Here is an 18,818-nt window from a genome sequence, read left to right as displayed (position 1 = left end):
TGGGGGATCCGTACCAGAACGGATAATCGGAAGGCTCGTGCACCTGAATTGTCACATATCAGATGACGAGTAGGAATTCACTGCTGATTTTGACGGTATCTGATTGGTTGTTTCGGTGGGTCCCATCAATAATCACAATCTTACAATGATAACAGAACCATCTTATCATTCCCTCTGCTCTCCCTATTTTGTCCTCTTTCTGCCCCCCACCCACACGTTCGCTTGGATCCCATTTTCTTTCTTTCAACGGCTTCCACACCTCCCATTTTATTTATTTATTTTTATTTTATTTATTTATTTATTTATTTTATGTTTTCTTTAATTCAGTCCTGTTTGGAATTGGAACTTTTTTTTTCCCCCCCAAAATTTAAATAACCCCTCGAAAAGAATCTTTAAATAACATTTTTTGAAAATATATAAGAATTCAATTATTTAGGATGGTTTAATTATATATATTTAAATGACAGATTTAATATGACATACAATGTAATAATTTTAAATAATTAAGTTTATATATTCTCAATTTAAAAAGGATGAAAATATCCATCTTTTTTTTTTTTTTACTTTAAATATATAATTTATTTGATTTATTTTTCAAAGCGCCACGGGCCAAAAAAAAAAAAAAAGAAGCAGAATTTGTACGGAACAAACTCAAGGAAAATGAAGTCCTCATGGAACAAAGTCCAGAATTGATCCTCTAGCGTAGCTAGAGTTTCAAATAATGCCAGGTTGATGTTAAGCAAGTGAATGTTTCAGATAAAAAGACAAAAAGAGAAACAGAAAGAAATATGAAACAAAAGTATCCCATCGGTTCAGGTTATACATTATTTTTCATTTTAAACACATATTCAAACCAAAATATATGGATAAAAGGATTAAGAATAATAATTTTGGGTCGTTTTCAACGTGTAAATATGTTTTGACAAAGAATAATGTTATAGGCACCATTATTAACAAATTAATGTAATCTATAATATATAAATGAATCTATAAGATATTGCTAAATATAAACAAATTAAATAATAATACATGTACACTTAGTAAATATGTTGGTAAACTAGATAATGCATGTAGCGGCATTTTTTGAAAAGTATATGTTTTTAAATCTCTTAATTTCAAAAGTTTATTCTATACTATATATATATATATATATTAGCTTTATACAGGCTTTGAAACTCATTTAGTTTGAACTAAAATTCTCTTCAACTCAAATCTTTTTATAAAATGGTGGGTTAATTACGTTTCGGTACATATTCAACTTGACTTTAATTTAAAATTTGAAACAATTTAATATTGTAAAATTGTTGTAAACTTTATTAGTCAAAAATTAAAAAAACCCAAACTACAACAAAACTAAAAAATTGAGAGTTTAAATTATTGAATTGAAAAATTAAAAGATTAAATTGCAAAACTCTAGAAGTCGAAAATATTCAAAATTAGTTAACTCTAAAAATTTTGGACAATTTTCAACCTTATGCAAGTTTTGAATCTTAATTTCAAAAGTCTGTTAGCCTTTCCTAGCTCGAGACAACCTACAAAACTTAATTATTTTAAAATTTAAATCTAGTCAAACCAACACCTGTGTTGAAAAAATGGGTTTTATTATCATTTTTTTTTTCTCAAAAATAGATATTTATGGATACAATATTATCTATGACTCAACAAATTATATTAAAAATATTTACAGACCATGAACCAAACACACCCTCAAATCTATAAATGCTATCATTGTGAAATATGTGTGCATATATATTGACACCTATAAATGCTATCATTGTGAAATATGTGTGCATATATATTGACATCTCTCAAACAAATACATCTCTGTTTTTAATTAGGTGTATAAATTTCTGTCTCATTCATTGTACAAAATGAAAAGGTGAATGGCACAATTCCATGAGCTTGAGCAGTTCCATGAAGTTGAGCAGTGGGTTAACAGTATCATAAAAGGGACATGGCAACCAAAGAATTGTACTAAAACCAAAGCTATACATGCTTAATCCAAAAAGAAAATTGCAATATATAAATCATCTATTATATGATATGAAGCTGTATTTGATGTGGTAGCCGTCTAGAAGTGGGGGAAAATTACCTACCTAGCCTGTATTATTGGAGCAGAAAAGGCATGCCACATAGCTGTGCCTAGCTACCTAGCTACTTACATATATAAATATATGTATCTATAATCTATGCATGTTTGCAACAATGCCAACAGCCCCACATCTCAGAATTTGCAGTTTGAAATCATATACTCACCATATATGTATCTTTCATTTTACCATGCAAATTAATATTGCATACTCCAAATATAAAATTGTGTAATTGGGACCTGTAACTTCTAGCTTCTTTTCTTCTTTTTCCAATCATGCCTAGAAACTGGTCAACTCAAGTGTGAAATTAATTATATATCTTTTCTTACAAAGCAAATTTGCATCTGATACTTTTTTCTCAAAAAAAAAATAAAAAGTTGAAAAAAAAAAAAAACATAATAAAAACTATGGTAGTCAGAATAGAAAGCGAGTCGACAAATTGAGCTAAATTGTAATGATAATTGATGGGAATCTAGTGATTTATTATAAATTGATTAACCATTTGCCAATAATAATACAAGGCTACAAGCACCTAAAAGCAGCAAGTGAAAAATACCGAGTTCACAGCTTTATCAGTTGGCTTAAACTTTTTTGGCTGATGTATACTACGTAAATTGAAACATTGATATATAAAACAAGAACATTAAATGAAGAACAAAGAAAAAAATTAATTGGATCCAGTGAAACTGTTCTTTTAAAAATAGCTCTCGTGGAACCGATTGCTGAATTTATTTGTACGTACAATAGATAGTTTGTTTTTGCTGACATGGTGGGAAAATAATTATTCCAATTTAAAATTTGGAAACCTGTTATAGGTCTCTGCAACTATGCAAGTGGAACATCCGTGCATGTTTGGAAAATTAATGACCAAGTAAAATGCTAATGGAGATCATTAATTATTCATTACTACATGTATTTCTCCTATTTGTAGCATCTCAATTCTCAATTATGATAAAACATTAAACAAGGTATTAGTGTCCTTTGGCAACACATTTTTTTTTTTTTTGTTCCTTTTTTTCTTACATATAAGTTAGTATGATTTATGATTTGTTTTGAATCTCAGTTAATTGCATATCTAAAATACAAAAATAAAAATACATGCCAAATCAAATAAAATTTAAAATTTTGTTTTTTTTTTTTTCAAAATTATAGATATCTGAGATGTTTAACAAATTTTGACAATCATTAATTAATCCTAATAGTTGTCTAAAAAACAATTAACACTATTAAACGTTTAGAATAAATAAATTACATACAGTTAAATAAAAAATTAAAAAAAACCAATTGATCGTCAAACAACACCTATAAATCATTTTCAATTTTTGAGATGATTTGAAAGCTGATCGTGATTTGTACTGAGAGAATATATGGAATCTTACATCATTACAATTTACCTGCAACATTTTCTTATTTATTTTTTTATATTTTGGTAAATATCTACTTAATTTATTGTGTTAACTATTAAACATATGTATCATACATTTCCCTAATAATGCACCGTAGCAAGCTTTCTATAACTATTCTATCCATCACTTCTTTTGAAACAATTGGGGGTGTGGATGACTCAGAATGTCATGATAAGAAAGCAAAAACAAAATAAAAAGCATTGAGGACAAAAACAAAAAAACAAAAATAGGCAGGTTTCCGAAAGTTGTGGTAAGAAATAAAATGATTTCTGTCATTTGCTTTCTTCTTCTTTTTTTTTTTTTTTTTTTTTCTTAGATGAGATAAATTAGAAATAAAAACATGAGTGCCTCTTAAATCATTTTACATCACCTGTAGTTTTGCTTAATTATTGTTAAATTTAATTATTTTTGGTGTAATTATTATTATAAGAGGTTAAAAAAAAAAAAGCACAAAACGCCTGGGCTACAAAAAGGAGGCCCAACATGATGTGGGGTCAATTTTTGGGCCAATAGGATCGCACTCAGATTAAGATTGGTGGCCCATGGAAAATGTACACAAATACATTGCATTGGCAATTGCATGGAATAGAAGATTTGGCTTATGACGTGAAAGATGTGACCTGAAGAAATTGTCAAGAAGTGGTTTTCGGCTTGTGGCCACTGAAATAATATATGCAATGCTTGAAAATTTTCCTTTTCAATGGGGGTAAACTGGTGCTTTTGGAATTTGGATCATGGCTTCCTCACGTGCACTTTTGGAGTTATTATTATTATTATATTTTTGCTACAACAAAATAATTTCTCCTTTTTAATTCTTTAAAAAAATGAATGGTAATTTGTAGCCTAAAAATATATGATATAAATTTCTATTATTAACAATCATATTTCCTTTCAAAAAGAACAATTAAAAAAAAAAAACTATTTGAATATGTAGACATTACCAAAGTCATATGTAATTGAATACAAATAGACATTGCCAAACTCATATGTAATTTATATATATTTTTTAATTTTTTATTTATTTTTACATCTATTTATGCTAGAATCAAACTCATCTGAGACTTAAAATCCATGAACATAAATAGTCATTGCCAAATTCACTCCTATTTGTGCAATAATCTATATCCCCACATGATAACACAAAATAAAATAAATATATAATTTTTTGAAGAAAAAATAAGTAACTAATTACAACTACTTTCTTTTTTATTTGAATCTTAAAAGCGTGAGTAATATCTAATTAAAACCTAAACCATAACAATAAAATACATATATTGTACATTCAATTGTATAGCTTCATAATATTCCCTTTTTAAATTATCATAATTGCATTAATCTAACGATACTATACATTTTTGTTTAGTAACATTAAGCGTTTGACTCTCATTGCATTCCAAAAGTTTTTTTTTTTTTTTTTTCCAAAAAAAGTTTTACGATTTGGTTTATCCTATGTAAATTTGTAATGTAAGGAGAGCCATGACTCATGAAACGCTAAATGGTCTGATATTATAACTACGCGTTTTACCAAAGTTTAATAACGAAGACAACAAACAAAAAAATATTTAGAAAATTAAAAAAGGGTGGAAGTTAATCGGTTTATATATCTTTTTGAAAATGCGAATGAGTTTAAAATAATAAAATAAGAAAAATGTGCATTTAGATGATCAGTTAAATTCCATGGTTTGAGCTAGATTAAAATTAAATTGACTAAATGATGACAATTCAATTGCAAAGGATTATCAAAATTAACTAATTGACTAATTGATGACAATCCAATTGCAAAGGATTATCGTATCTCTGGGGCTTCCATCTTATAAATTTCTTGGGGAGAATTCTGTGCCACATGATATGGTAAAAAAAAAAAAAAAAAAAAAACATGTGGGCAAAATGGGCTTGAAACATATGATCAAACGGTAGAAATTAAGTAGTGAGAAGTAGCAGATCATGAGCTGCCATTGACTTGTAGAGGTGCACACAAAGTGAAAAACCCTCCAATTAATTTATACGACATGCCCACTTGCGCCGTACACAACCAAAAGAAAACAAACTGCATATCAAACAGATAGAACAGGTGAGTGATGATGTAGACCTGCCAATAAAGTGTCTAATGAATTTTTTATATAATTGGCATTAATATGTATATGTATTATTCATACTATACATATATATATATATATATATATATGTGTTACCTTAAGGAGGAAAGGGCTCCATGACATATTACAATGCGTCGTGACCTCCTAACATCTATCACCGTTACTATTTCACCATTATATTAGAATCTACCTATTATCCTTCATAACTATCATTTTTTTATTATTATATGGATACTTTGATATTATTGCATATCATGTGATAATAATATTAAATGTTATCTGAACTACTTATGTTGTATTTTATGGTGAACCTTATCTCATCAATAAAGTTTTGAATTTGACATCTCTTGTCCCACAAAACATAAAAAAATAATGAACTAATACATGTAAGAAAGGATTTTATTAATTTATCTGGTCTCTTTTATGTATGTGTATTGCTTTATCTTGAATATCAATAATTTTCCTAGTAAGAGTTATTATGGTTTTACATCAAATATCGTTTTTTTTTTCTTTTTAGCTTTTATTCAAAAATATATTGATAGGTTGCATAATTTAGTGTTTTTGGAATCCTAGAAGGACCAACTAAAGTGAATCTTTTTATGGATTAATATAAATCTCTAATACATCTTCAATATCTATTTTTAAAATAATTTAAAGACTAATAAAGAAAATAATAATAATTTTCTAGTGTCCTCAATTGAAAATTAATATATTATTGTTAAAAAAAAAAGTCATGAGAAAAAAATAGCTCTATCTCATGCCTGAATTAGAAATTGATAAATTTCTTCTTGTACAAAATCTATACGGTAACTGCCTACATATTGATTGGCAAGAGTTCCGTAGTTATTACATGCATATTCCAACTTTCTAAAAACTTTTTGGTGCATATGAGCACTTTCTGTTGGTATTTTATTATAGAAATTAAGAAAATAAAATGTTATGAAAACCAATATTGGAGACATTTTTGTTTTTTTTAAGTATGTGTATGCAAGGTTTAAAATATCCAAATTTTTTAGAAATTTTCATTTTTTTAAAGGGTCGAAATAAAATTTAGATTTCAGATGGAAACTGATAGAATTTCCATAATTTCCATTGAAATTTCACCAAAATTTTCATAAAAATTTCCGTCAAAAAATCTAACAATTTGGTTAAAAAATCTATAAAAATTTATTGAACTTTTTGAAATTTCCATATAAATTTTTGAAAATTTTCATGGAAAGTTTGTAAATATTTATGAAAATTTTTAAATATTTAATAAAAAATTCAAAAATATTATTGATGTTTAGTAAATTATTTTACTAAATTAACTTTAGTAATATTTTTTTAACTTTTTAATTGTTCATTAAATATTTAATGATATAAACAAAATGAAATGAATTGAATTCAATAACCTTAATAAGTTCTATTCATTGATAAAATATATATATATACTTGCTATATAATTTGCATAAGATGAATTTATTATAATCCTATAATTATAAGTTAATAATTGATTATATAAGAATAAAAAATAATAACATGACAATACAATGTTATGTAGAATTGATATTGATAGCTTTAAATTAATAACATTAAGTAAATAAAAATAAATAGATGATAAAATATATTATACTAAATATTAAGGACAACAGTATTTAATATTAGATCTTTATAATTGACATTTTAATAATTACATGAAAAATTATTAAGGAGATACATTTTTTAATAATTACTTTTTACATTTTTCACCTTAAAATGAGAACGAGAAAATACTAATAATTTTCAATTATATAAGAATTTTATGAGTATTGAGATGATATTTAGGAAATATAATGTAATTGTAATGATTGTTTTATCTTAATTAATAAACAATTTATTAAATATATATTCTCTTTTTTCTTTTTGCATATTTTTATCGATAATAATCTATTTATGATTGTTACCGCTTACTATAAATTAAATTAATTAAGAAAAATATAATATCTATTCAATATTTTACAATTTTTATAATCAATTTGATAATTGATTGTTTAAATAAGTTAATGCTAAAGTTTTAATACAAAATTTTATTTTTTAAAATAAATTTTCATCATTTTTTGTAAATTTTTATTAATATTTGATACGTTCCACTATTTCTATTAAAATTTTCGTATTTTGAATCTGCGATATTTCCACCAATATCAAAATTTTAAACTTTCCATTTACGTACCTCCTAAACGAATATATATTTAACATATGTATGTATGCATATGATGGAATACTCTTTCTTAGATACTTTTACAACCGTAAAATATAATGAAATTCATATATAGAAATACATACATATTAGTTGGTGAAACAAAACCCACAGTGAAAGACACATACATATATGCATATATAATTTGTACACAATGGAAATTAAAGAAGTGTAAAGGACTGCAGGTTTGAAACACGGGTCTGCAGAGTAACAACACCTTAGAAGCTCCAAAATATACTAGTCTCAGTACGCATAAAATCAGCAGTCAATTTTTTAAAATTTCAAGTTTTTATTTTTACATATATAATATTATATTATTTTATTAAATATATAACTCATTGATTGATGCCGTGGTAAAAAAAATAATAATAATATAAAATGACACAAATAATTTAAAGCCAATCCACACATCTTATCAATATATATATATATATATTTTGCCAAAAAAAAAAATATATATATATATATATATATCTATTTTTAAAAAGTTAATATATATCTTTTACCAATGCTACCTTTTTCCCTTTTTAAAATTTATTTCAATTTTTTTTCCCTTTTATTATCTTTTTAGGTTGGAGGAGGAAACATACCCCATTTAAAGTGTTCCCAATTGGCAATTTCAAATGGGCTCACAAGAAACATCTACATTAATTGTTATATGTATGAATATATATGATATGGCTCTAGAATGACCTCAACAGCATATATATTAAAAAATATCTACAAAGCAGCTGGACAATTTACATTATCATGATTGATGATATAAATATATATATATATATATACTCACACACATACATACCTACATATATATAAGTTTTTGATGTAGAGAAGAAAACATAACGATTGGGGGACCATAAACAACCCATACCTTTAAATCCCAATATAATAAAAAGAGATCTTGATCACATGGTGGCATGTGATGGGGATGGGAATGGTTTTTTTTTTTTTTTTTTTTTTTTTTTAAATTTTCAATCAAAAAAATTAAAAATCAAAATTTCTTCTTTTTATTATCTGTCCCTTTTAAACTAATTAATAATATTTCATTACCTTTAAATAATTCTCATAAAAAGAAAAATAAATAAATAATTTTTATTTAAAAAAAAAAAAAGAAGAAGTTTCCCATCTGACGTAGTGTATGTACCCCACAGCGCACTGAGTAGAGAGGGAGAGGGAAAGTAAGGCGTTTTTGTGGGTAAAATGCAGGAGATGAGTGAACCCTACTCACCCCCACCCTCTCTCCCTCTCTATAAAGCTGGTACACAGATTATATATGGTAGAGTGGTCCATCACACTCGCTCTTTGTATGGGCATGCTATACCCCTCTCTCTCTCTCTCTCTCTCTCTCTCTCTCTCTCTCTCTTAAAAAAAAAAAAGTAAAGAAAAAAAAAAAAAAAACTTACTACTACTACTAGTAGTATATCTTCTAATTTGCTGGAAAAGGCACACCAAAGAGAAAGAAATTAAACCAAGGAAGGGAGGAAGGAAGGAAGGAAGTGAGATCTGATGAGAGAAAAAGAGAATGTTTTTGCAAGTCCTGGTCATGCTTTTCCACAGCTTTCTTGAACTTTCTTTCTTTCTGTTTAGTCTCTTTTTTAAGATTGAACACCATTGAAAGCTCAAGAAAGCTGTGGGAGAATATGGCAAATTTGGGATTTTAATTTTTTTATTTTTGTTTTTATTTTTTATTTTTCCTTCAACTACTCTTCAGCTGATGATGATGTTGCACACAGAAAGAAAGAAAGAAAGAAAGAAAGAGAGATCTCAGAAGCTAAATTCCCCCAATCCAAAATGGAGAATCACGGTAATAATTCTCTGAATTCTGTAAGAAATTCAGATCCATTTTCATACCCACTTCTTCTTCTTCTTATTATTATTATTGCTTTTGTTAATTTTTGTAACTTTTAATTATGTGGGCAAATATCTTAATTTTTTTCCCTTCAATTTCCAGCTACATTTCAATGTTAATTATGGAGTATTTAATCTCACAAACTTTTTGTTGCATTTTGTTTTGTATTTGGGAAATCTAGGCTGTGTGATATTGCTGAATACAATGTGGGTATTTTGGCTTTGTATGTGGGTAAGAATACTGGTCGTCTCTGAAGAATATATCAGAAAGGTAAAGCTTATGAAATAGAGAAGATATGGAAATTGAGGAATTTCATGATATAAATATCACATTTTTGTTTAAGATATATATTTTTTTCTTCTTTGTTTAAATCTACTGGTACACGTTTGAACCATGCATGAAGAGGGACCGCACAATAGTAATTTTGAAAGGCATATTTTTCTTCTTGTCTGTACATTTAGGTGAAATTCTGTTTATCTTATTTTATTTTTGAATTTAATTTTATTCTTCATAAATATATTATATATTCTGATTTCATTCAATCAATATGGTGAAAAAAACTAAAGAGTTACTCTGCAGAGAAGATTCCCTGCCTTTCCTTTTTATCATCAATCATGACGGTTCTTCCTGTTAGGGCCTTTCGATTTTGCTTCCACATCTTCTCCTACATTTCTGTGAAAAAGGTTAAACTTTGTCACTATCTGACATCATTTTTTTTTAACCACTCCCCCCCAATTCTTGCATCAGTTTTCCTTATTTATTTATTTATTTATTTTTACTATATTTATGTTTGTCTTTATTAATCCCTCCTTAACCCCACTCCCATACCCCTCTCTCTATCTTTTAATTTAGAAATGAAAATTATATAAGATTTGAATAGTTTATTACGCGACACAAAATTGTATATATTTATAAATTTATATATGCTTAGGTGTGATCTAAGATCTTTATGATATATAAAAAAAAAAAATTAAAATAATGAAGAATCTGAACATTTCCTAATTGAATTTTGCATGAGTACTAGTAGTGCTATAAATGTTTTATCCAAATCCCATTTCTAGATCTTTTCATTGATGCTATGAGAGACAAAAAAATCTTGTTTAATCAACTATTTCAGCTTGGAATGGTTGTTGAGTCAGCAACAAATTTTTATAAAATTTTCAAGTATTTTGAAAAAAACGAAGTTGGTACTCTATTAACCATAATTAATTAATCATTTTCATGATCCCCAAAGAAAATCCATATGACCAGATTCATAATATACAATATTTACAAATTTTAATTTTCTTTTTTGATTCCTTTTAAATATATGATTAATTCTTTTATAGTTTCCTCAAATGATTTTTTTTTCTAATTAATTTTCTATTTAATTCATTGGATATGTATATATGATATGTACCTTTTATATATGTTGCCCAAGTTGCATATATACTGTTTTGTTGGTGCCCCTTGAATTATTACTCTTACAGGTGAAAGGTGACAATTCTGCTACTATGATAATATATGGCAAACAATGAGATCAGATTGGATGCAAGTCTGAGGGCATATATATTGGGCAAAGTCCACAACATCCAAAATAACTTTAAAGTTTAGCTGCCTGTTCACAAGCACTCCATGTTTTTCCAACAACATTGGTTGCTTTTTGTTTTATTTTATTTTTTATTTTTTGAATGCTAGCTAATCCACCTTTTTCTTCTTATAAAGCTGCTTTTATCTTGTAGGGCATAGAATAATTAATATGGCTAATTAGTAGCTGATAGAAACTAGACAATATAATCACCGAAACTATAGCAATGTTCATTTAGACTTTTTAAAGGAAAATAAAGAAAAAAGTGAAAATCATTTTAAGTAAGGATTTTTCACAGAGGGAATACAAGAGGAGTTTAATGAAGAAGAGTAGGGCCTCCATAATCAGTTTAAAATATACCAGACAAAGGGATATGGCTGCTCTGTGCTGCATCTAATAGAAATAATCTTATTTTACCAAAGCGTATACATAGGCCAATACTAGGCCCCTACTTTACTTTACCTAGTTATCAGGGATTGGGGGTTGGGCGGGACTTGTTAAGTTCTTATACTGATGCCTATATATAACCCATTAATATCCTATGAAGTCAGTGACACAGAATGTATAGGGCATGAGGTGCTTCTGAAGCTCCTTTTTTTCAAAAAAAAATAAAAAATAATAATAATAATAATAATAATAATAATAAAACAAAATATGCACACAAAAAACAAAAAAAAAAAAAAAAGGTTCAAGTTTTTTGATGAATAAATAAATTTTATTTTAATTATTTTGGAGATTGGGGGTGTATTCCTATCTTTTGAGACTAAAAGTTAGGGCTTGCTCTTGATTCCAAAAACAAGAAACTTATTTCTGAACTTGCTGACTCAAACAATGGTTAATTTGTCATATTGTTACAGTAAGATAGCTTGCAGCAACCTCTGAGCTGCCAAGCAGTGCAAATTGCCATTGTTTTCTCAGTTTAGGTTATCTTGTCCACTTCTTCTTGTAGAGATCAGACCTCAATTTTCAATATCTCCTTTAGGCCAAAATTCAACTTTATTATGATATCTAAGTTCAATATTTCTGAAATTTAAAAAAACAATAATAGTAATAAAAAAGAAGAAGAAGAAAAGAGAAAATAACATGTATGCAAGTTTTTCATCTGTCTATGCTGTTTAATATCTATTATACAAACAGCTTTATTCATATTGTGAAGGGAAGAAAAAAATAGAAAACAAAAGCGAATTTATATTTACCCACACTATTGTGTACTCTTTAATTCTCTTGTAGGATTGATCATATGCAATCAATATCCTTCTAATTTTCAATTTTGTTATATTAATTGTTGGGCTTAAATTCCACGTCTGCTTGGTATTATTGAACATAAGTTCTTCTAAGATAAGGTTATGGCTTTGGAGCATAAACAATCTTAAGCGGCCACATATATTTACATAGAAAATTACAGAAGTACTAATCACGAAATGAAAGTTATGTGTGTGTGTGTGTGTGTGTGTGAGAGAGAGAGAGAGAGAGAGAGAGAGAGAGAGAGAGAGATCGAATATAACATGGCATTCTTGAGGTGCAAATGTGTATATATATCATTCTTTAGCACCGATGTTTTACACAAAGGGGGGAAAAAAAAAAGAGAGAAACAAGAATAAACAAGACTATATCAATGAAGTTACATAGGATAAATCATTATAAACTAGATATTCCATAGGGAGGTTGAAATATTCTTCGTCACCTCGATTCATAATAAGGAAGCTGTCTTCCAAAATATCGCCATAGTTAAATTACTTTCAAAACTCCGAATTCTAAGGATTCAAGGTAGCAAATTGAGCTTTCTTCCAAATCTTAACATCCAACTAATGCTTACATACGAATATATATATATATATATATATGGATTATTCAAGATAATCCTTTTCAGTTATTTTGAACCATCTATATATACTCAGCACTTTCAAATGGAAAAATAACATATAATGTAATTGTAATTCTCTGAAGCCTTTGTAAGCACATCTATTTCATCATTGATTTGCTTCTTTTCTTAACCTTCACAATATGCACACACACACACACACACACACACACACACACAAAACACATATGATCATCATCATATATATATATATATATATATATACACACATATACACAGAAAGAAGGATGCAACTTCTTTTTCTTCCGGCCGGCATGAATATGTATTACTTTGAAGAATTCAGACATCTTAACAGCCACTTAAAATTTATAAGTTTACATATTTAAATGCCTAATATTTGAGAATAAAAAAAAATAACAATATTAATCCTAATTAACCATAATATTTCTTAACATATTAGAATATCCTCAATATAGGTTGTTCTTTATGTAACTTCTGTCTCCAACATTTACCCAAAAAAAAAAAAAAACCTATGTCTCCAACATCCTCCACCATGCACATGTAAAACTAATCCTTATTCCTCCCGACAGGTTCCAACCCTCTTCCACCAATTCTTTACAGTTTTGTATTTTCACGCCAGCGCATATATTTCAATACCCTAATCATCAAAACATTGGAGTATAAAAAAAATAATTAAAAAGAAAAAAAAAGAGAGACAGAGAGACAGAGAGAGAGGGAGAGAACATAGTTCATGGTTTGAAGCCAGCTAGGCTGCTAAATGAGTTCCAAATAAAAACTGTACCCACATTGGTGCCAATTTCTGGAAAAAGAATTAGTACTTTCTGTGAGATTGAAAAATGTAAAAATAAAAACAAATAAAAAAAACTTAAAAATTAAACTTGTACATTGCAAACCATGGCCAACTGAAAAAGAAATGGCATTGAGAAGCAATAATTCTGCCCCCATGTGTTGTAGGAAACAATACAACAGTCACGTCACTATTGGCATGTATATATATATATATATATACAGAAATATATATAGCTCTAGCTAGCTCAACCATTCAAGCAAAGTAGCATCTTCTAAAACTGAAACATCTTCACCTTTTCATTTTGCTGTATGTTAAAATTGAGGTACAATTATGAATAGTAATTCCATATAGATATATCCTGACAGGAAATTATTAGGATTTGTTTTTAACAAAAAATAATTGAGCATTCTATTCATGAAAATCAGTGATGGTTTCTACTAATATTTGGGTTTATATTGCAATTTCTATTTTAGTAAAAGCACTAATATGGCTTAAAAAAACCCATGTATCCATTTGATTGTATGAAAGTATATGAATCACTTTGATGTGAAAAAATAAATGAAATATCCAACAAAGAAACAATTGTGATATTGATGTTGCTTTGATGTGCATATATATATATATATATATATATATATTCCATTAGCAACAACAATCATGCCTATATGCATAAAGGAAGGCAAATATTAACCCCCCATTTGCCTATTTATGATGTGGGTTATTTTTTTCTATGTGCTTGTGTTTTGCATGCGCACAAATTGTGATTGAAACTAAAGAGGATAGGGAAAATGCAAAGCTGCATCTGTTACTTATCAGAAAATATTCTTCTTCCAGAATATCGAATCATTTTGGAATATATGCAAATTACCACACACCAACTAATATTGTCTCCTCACCAAGCCAAAGAAATTAGAAGAACAAGCTGGCTGCTCATCATGTTTCCTAGAAACAGATCTTAAGCCCTGATTCGGACGTTCTGAAGAAATTTTTAGATGGAAAATTAACCTTTTTAAACCCATATTTTTCATCGAGAAATTAAGATAAAAACCCAGCAAAAAATTAAATCAGACAAACAATCAACACCTTTTCTGACTTTTGATAAGCAGTAAAGCATTAAAAATGAGCTGATAAACGCTTATGTTATTATTCTTTTGATGGAAATGAGATGACTGACTTTAACTGAAATATTTTATCCCACTAGTGTTTTCCTTTAAGTATACAGTATCTATGAAAATCTTGAGCAAATGCTGAAACCTTTACACTAAAAAAAAATTAAACTTTCTTAATGGCAATAATTCAAGAGTATATATACGTATATTTATATAATATAGTTCCACAATAAATATACGATTACATAAAGCAACAAACTAAAAAAGTTAGTATTCCCCAATTAAATCTATATTAAAAAGAACTTGTTAAAGATGTCCAACAAAAAAATAGGTTGGCATTAAAGTTGGTGTCTGATTTGTGGGCTACATTAAAACATGTATTATGTATAAAAAAGAAAAGTAGGTCTATTCATATGATGTGTGTGATGTGCGTAAGTATCATTATTATTAGAACTAAAAGGGTTGGCCTTATTAATTGGATGGATTAGAGTCCCCGTGAGAGTTCCACCTGTAAATCCATCTAAATTCACAGCAGATTCCAGCTTTTGCTGCGCATTTGAATATTCTTTGGTATTGGTGGCCCAGCAGTGACCCGTTTTGAGTTCTTGACGGATCCACTTTGTACAAAGAGAGAAAAGCTAACTGTAACTACTATTCAAAGAGGAAAGACGTACACATACACATACATATTACATATATGTACATACATCCTCAAATCCAATTACATGTAATTTGTGGATTATAGCAGCATATATTAGGCACCTAGTAGATCTAGCAAAATAATTTAGTGATCTAATATAATTTAGAAAACCATCTTAATTAGTTGATCTAGCAAAACAGGTTTGTGATTTAGATGATGAACTTATCCCTGTAACTTAAATAGTTGTACTACACTTGGTTGGAAAATTAAAAACCCTAATTTTGATTCTTCAAATTATATTTTGATTAAGTTTATATACTCCAAATTTTTTAAATGGTTGATCATATAGTTGACAAATCAAGTAGACAGCATATCTTGGATTTTCTTTTGTTTTCTTTTCCGCTAGATCTGTCAGTTTGTTAGACAGAGAAAACAAAATTTTAAGAGGCTATAAAAGGGGCTTCCTTCTAATCTATACAAGAACATGTTTAAGATTAGGTTAAAATTATTCGAGGAACTTCCAATTTTGATCTTTTTTTTTTTTTTCAAGTAATTAAATAATATACACATTTTGATCTCGAATTATTATTGCTTCAGAGCTATACCTATAAGCTAGTTATAAAATACAATGAAGAGCTTGTGGTCCAATACCGATTAGACATGCAGTTAGTAACAGAAAGTAACAGCAAGTTTTATCATAAAATTAATCCTGATGAGTTGTGCTAATACATAGATGCATACACAGATAGAAATATACATTGAAACACCACATATTAAAATAACAACAGCTAAGCAGATGAAAAATACAGATCGTGCATGTATATAATATAGTTACTGATGGTGCAAAGATTTAGTCACTTAAATGGAATCTAAAAGTATGGAATGTATATTAAATGAATTTATTATTAACTGGCAAGGTTTAAGTACAGATAGATCAATAGTACCTAGCACCTTTGTTTAGAAATCACAAATAATTAATTAGCTTTTGATCCACACAACCAAATAAATATTGATTTTGGCCTGCATGGAACCTAGACATGTGGACACTGTAAGACCTTCTAAAACAGTTCAAAAGATAACCAGCAAGAGACAGATAATCTAAACCATTTTTAATGCACACCCATCCATAAGTACAAACTTACATACACATATTGATATTATATACATATATATAACTTTTTTATTCAATGAATCTCTAAATTTGTAAAGTACATGTGGCAGAAAAACTACTTATAAAAGATGTTGACAAAAGGATCACAAGAAAGGGCCTAATTAACTACTACTATTACTTCTATCATTGTTAAAAATGTAATACTTTCCAGAGAGAAAAACAATGTACTCCAAGAAAATTGCTCTTTTGAGTAAAATTTAGGAAAAAAAAATGATTAAAAAAAAAAAACGGCTAAGGACAACAAATTAAAGATCTGATCTAATCTGTTCTTTGTTTTTTTTTTTTTCTGAAAACGAAAATGAAACCCATAAATTTTTAATCTGCCAATATAATTTATCAAAATCATCTTCGCAAATAAAAAACAAAAACGTAGATAGATATTTGTGAGACTTTCATGTAAGTCATATCAGGAATCCTTTCAATAACATTAGGGTTAAATGGAATTATCCATTCTCCATTGCAAATCTGGACCACCCATATTGTCAAAAAAACAAAAAGCATGTTAAGAATTTTCTTCTGGGTGTTTATTTATTTATTTTCTTTACAGCACCATATCCAAACACAAGAGAAATTCTTCTACATAATCAACAAAAAACAAAGAGAAAAAATCCATGGATTAAAAAAAAAAAAAAATTTGATAGTTAAAAGGGAAGAAGACAAACCATGGAGGAGGTAGCCGAAAGTCAATCCGATCTTGAAGTTTCTTTTTTTTTTTTTTTTTTCCTTGACCCTATATGTATCTTCCCACAGCTTTATTGAACCGCAACCAAAGCAGAGATACAGATACATATATATATATGAATATATTCAAAGAAAACCCTTTTTCACATGCAAAGATCTCACATAGATGCAGTTCAAGAAAGCTGTGGAAAAATACAAAGAGGGTCATTCAAAGTGAACCAACCAAAAAAACAAAAAATAAAATAAAAAAAGAGTACAAACTAGATAACATTCTTTGAAACTGAATTGAATTGTCAAAAGGGAGAGAAAAAAAGAAATGAAGCAGAAGAGGATAGGCAGAGGAAGAGGAGGAGGAAGAGAAGGTGTAGGTTTAGGCGAGGAAGAGAGGTGGTATTTATAAGGGAAGCGTGAGTGTTTTCTTTTTATTTTTTATTTTTTACTTTATTTTTAATCTTTTGGTATTTATTTATTTATTTCTGTTTTCATTTTTATTTATTTTTTCTTTTACCACCAATCCCAAGAAGAATATTGGACCTCAGGTTACAGATTACTGAACCCCACTCTTTCCCATTCTATTCAAAAAAATTAACCTCTACTTAAAAAGCTGACTCTGCTTGATCCCAATCCCCATTTATTAAACACAACCCTAAAATAATAATAATAATAATAATAAATTAAATTAAAATATTTAATTAATAGCAACAAACATTTTGTGTCAAAAAGGTTGTAATAAATATACGTGCGGCTTGGATGCAGCCTTCCGGATCTAACGGTACCGGTTACCATAATGGGGGCAAGCCAGTGGGTCCCACTTTTAGATCTGTCGGTTTTACCCAAAGTGATCCCCACGCGCCATAAGGTGAGAAGATTTTCCACCCCTCTATTGAAGTGCAAATTCACAGGTTATTTATTTATTATTTGTTTTTCTCTCTTTTTTAATTGAGTGTTTACACTAATTCAAATTGATTAGAATCCTTTTGGCATCTCACAATTTCAAACTGGTCCCTAATTTGACTTCTTTTTATCAGGAAGAAAACAATTATGAAAACAACAATGATCGGACTAATTTCTTTTGTGTTTTTACTTATAAAAATGTTATTTACCATTTATTGCACCGATTACTAAAGCAAGATCAGCATATCCACATGATAATTTAATTTTTGTTCACATATTTATATTATATTTTCAATTTTAAAAAATCAAGAAAGAATTAATTACAGTCAGTTAACAATTATCATATCATTAATGAATTAAATTGGTGATAATGATTAGAGATGAAAATATTTTATTCATTTTTTTTTAATTTCCATTGCTATTCAATCATTAATAGAACATCATTACATTTAAAAAACAGTGTTCTT

At 28.1% G+C, this 18,818-nt stretch overlaps 2 long non-coding RNA genes across 2 annotated transcripts; one reads left to right on the top strand and one right to left on the bottom strand.

The window, feature by feature from the left end:
* The first annotated feature begins 8,963 nt into the window (after nt 1-8,963).
* On the top strand, nt 8,964-17,011 carry LOC107428175 (uncharacterized). The gene is made up of 2 exons (XR_001582338.4): nt 8,964-9,611; nt 9,838-17,011. It is a non-coding gene; the product is annotated as an uncharacterized LOC107428175 (long non-coding RNA).
* Nucleotides 15,279-18,002, bottom strand: LOC112489472 (uncharacterized). The gene is made up of 2 exons (XR_007243024.2): nt 17,439-18,002; nt 15,279-15,582 (listed from the first exon to the last, which is right to left on the bottom strand). It is a non-coding gene; the product is annotated as an uncharacterized LOC112489472 (long non-coding RNA).
* Nucleotides 18,003-18,818: the final 816 nt, after the last annotated feature.

Source organism: Ziziphus jujuba, chromosome 1 (genome assembly GCF_031755915.1).
Source record: "Ziziphus jujuba cultivar Dongzao chromosome 1, ASM3175591v1".
Classification (NCBI taxonomy): domain Eukaryota; kingdom Viridiplantae; phylum Streptophyta; class Magnoliopsida; order Rosales; family Rhamnaceae; genus Ziziphus; species Ziziphus jujuba.
This window is presented reverse-complemented; position numbering and strand designations above follow the sequence as displayed.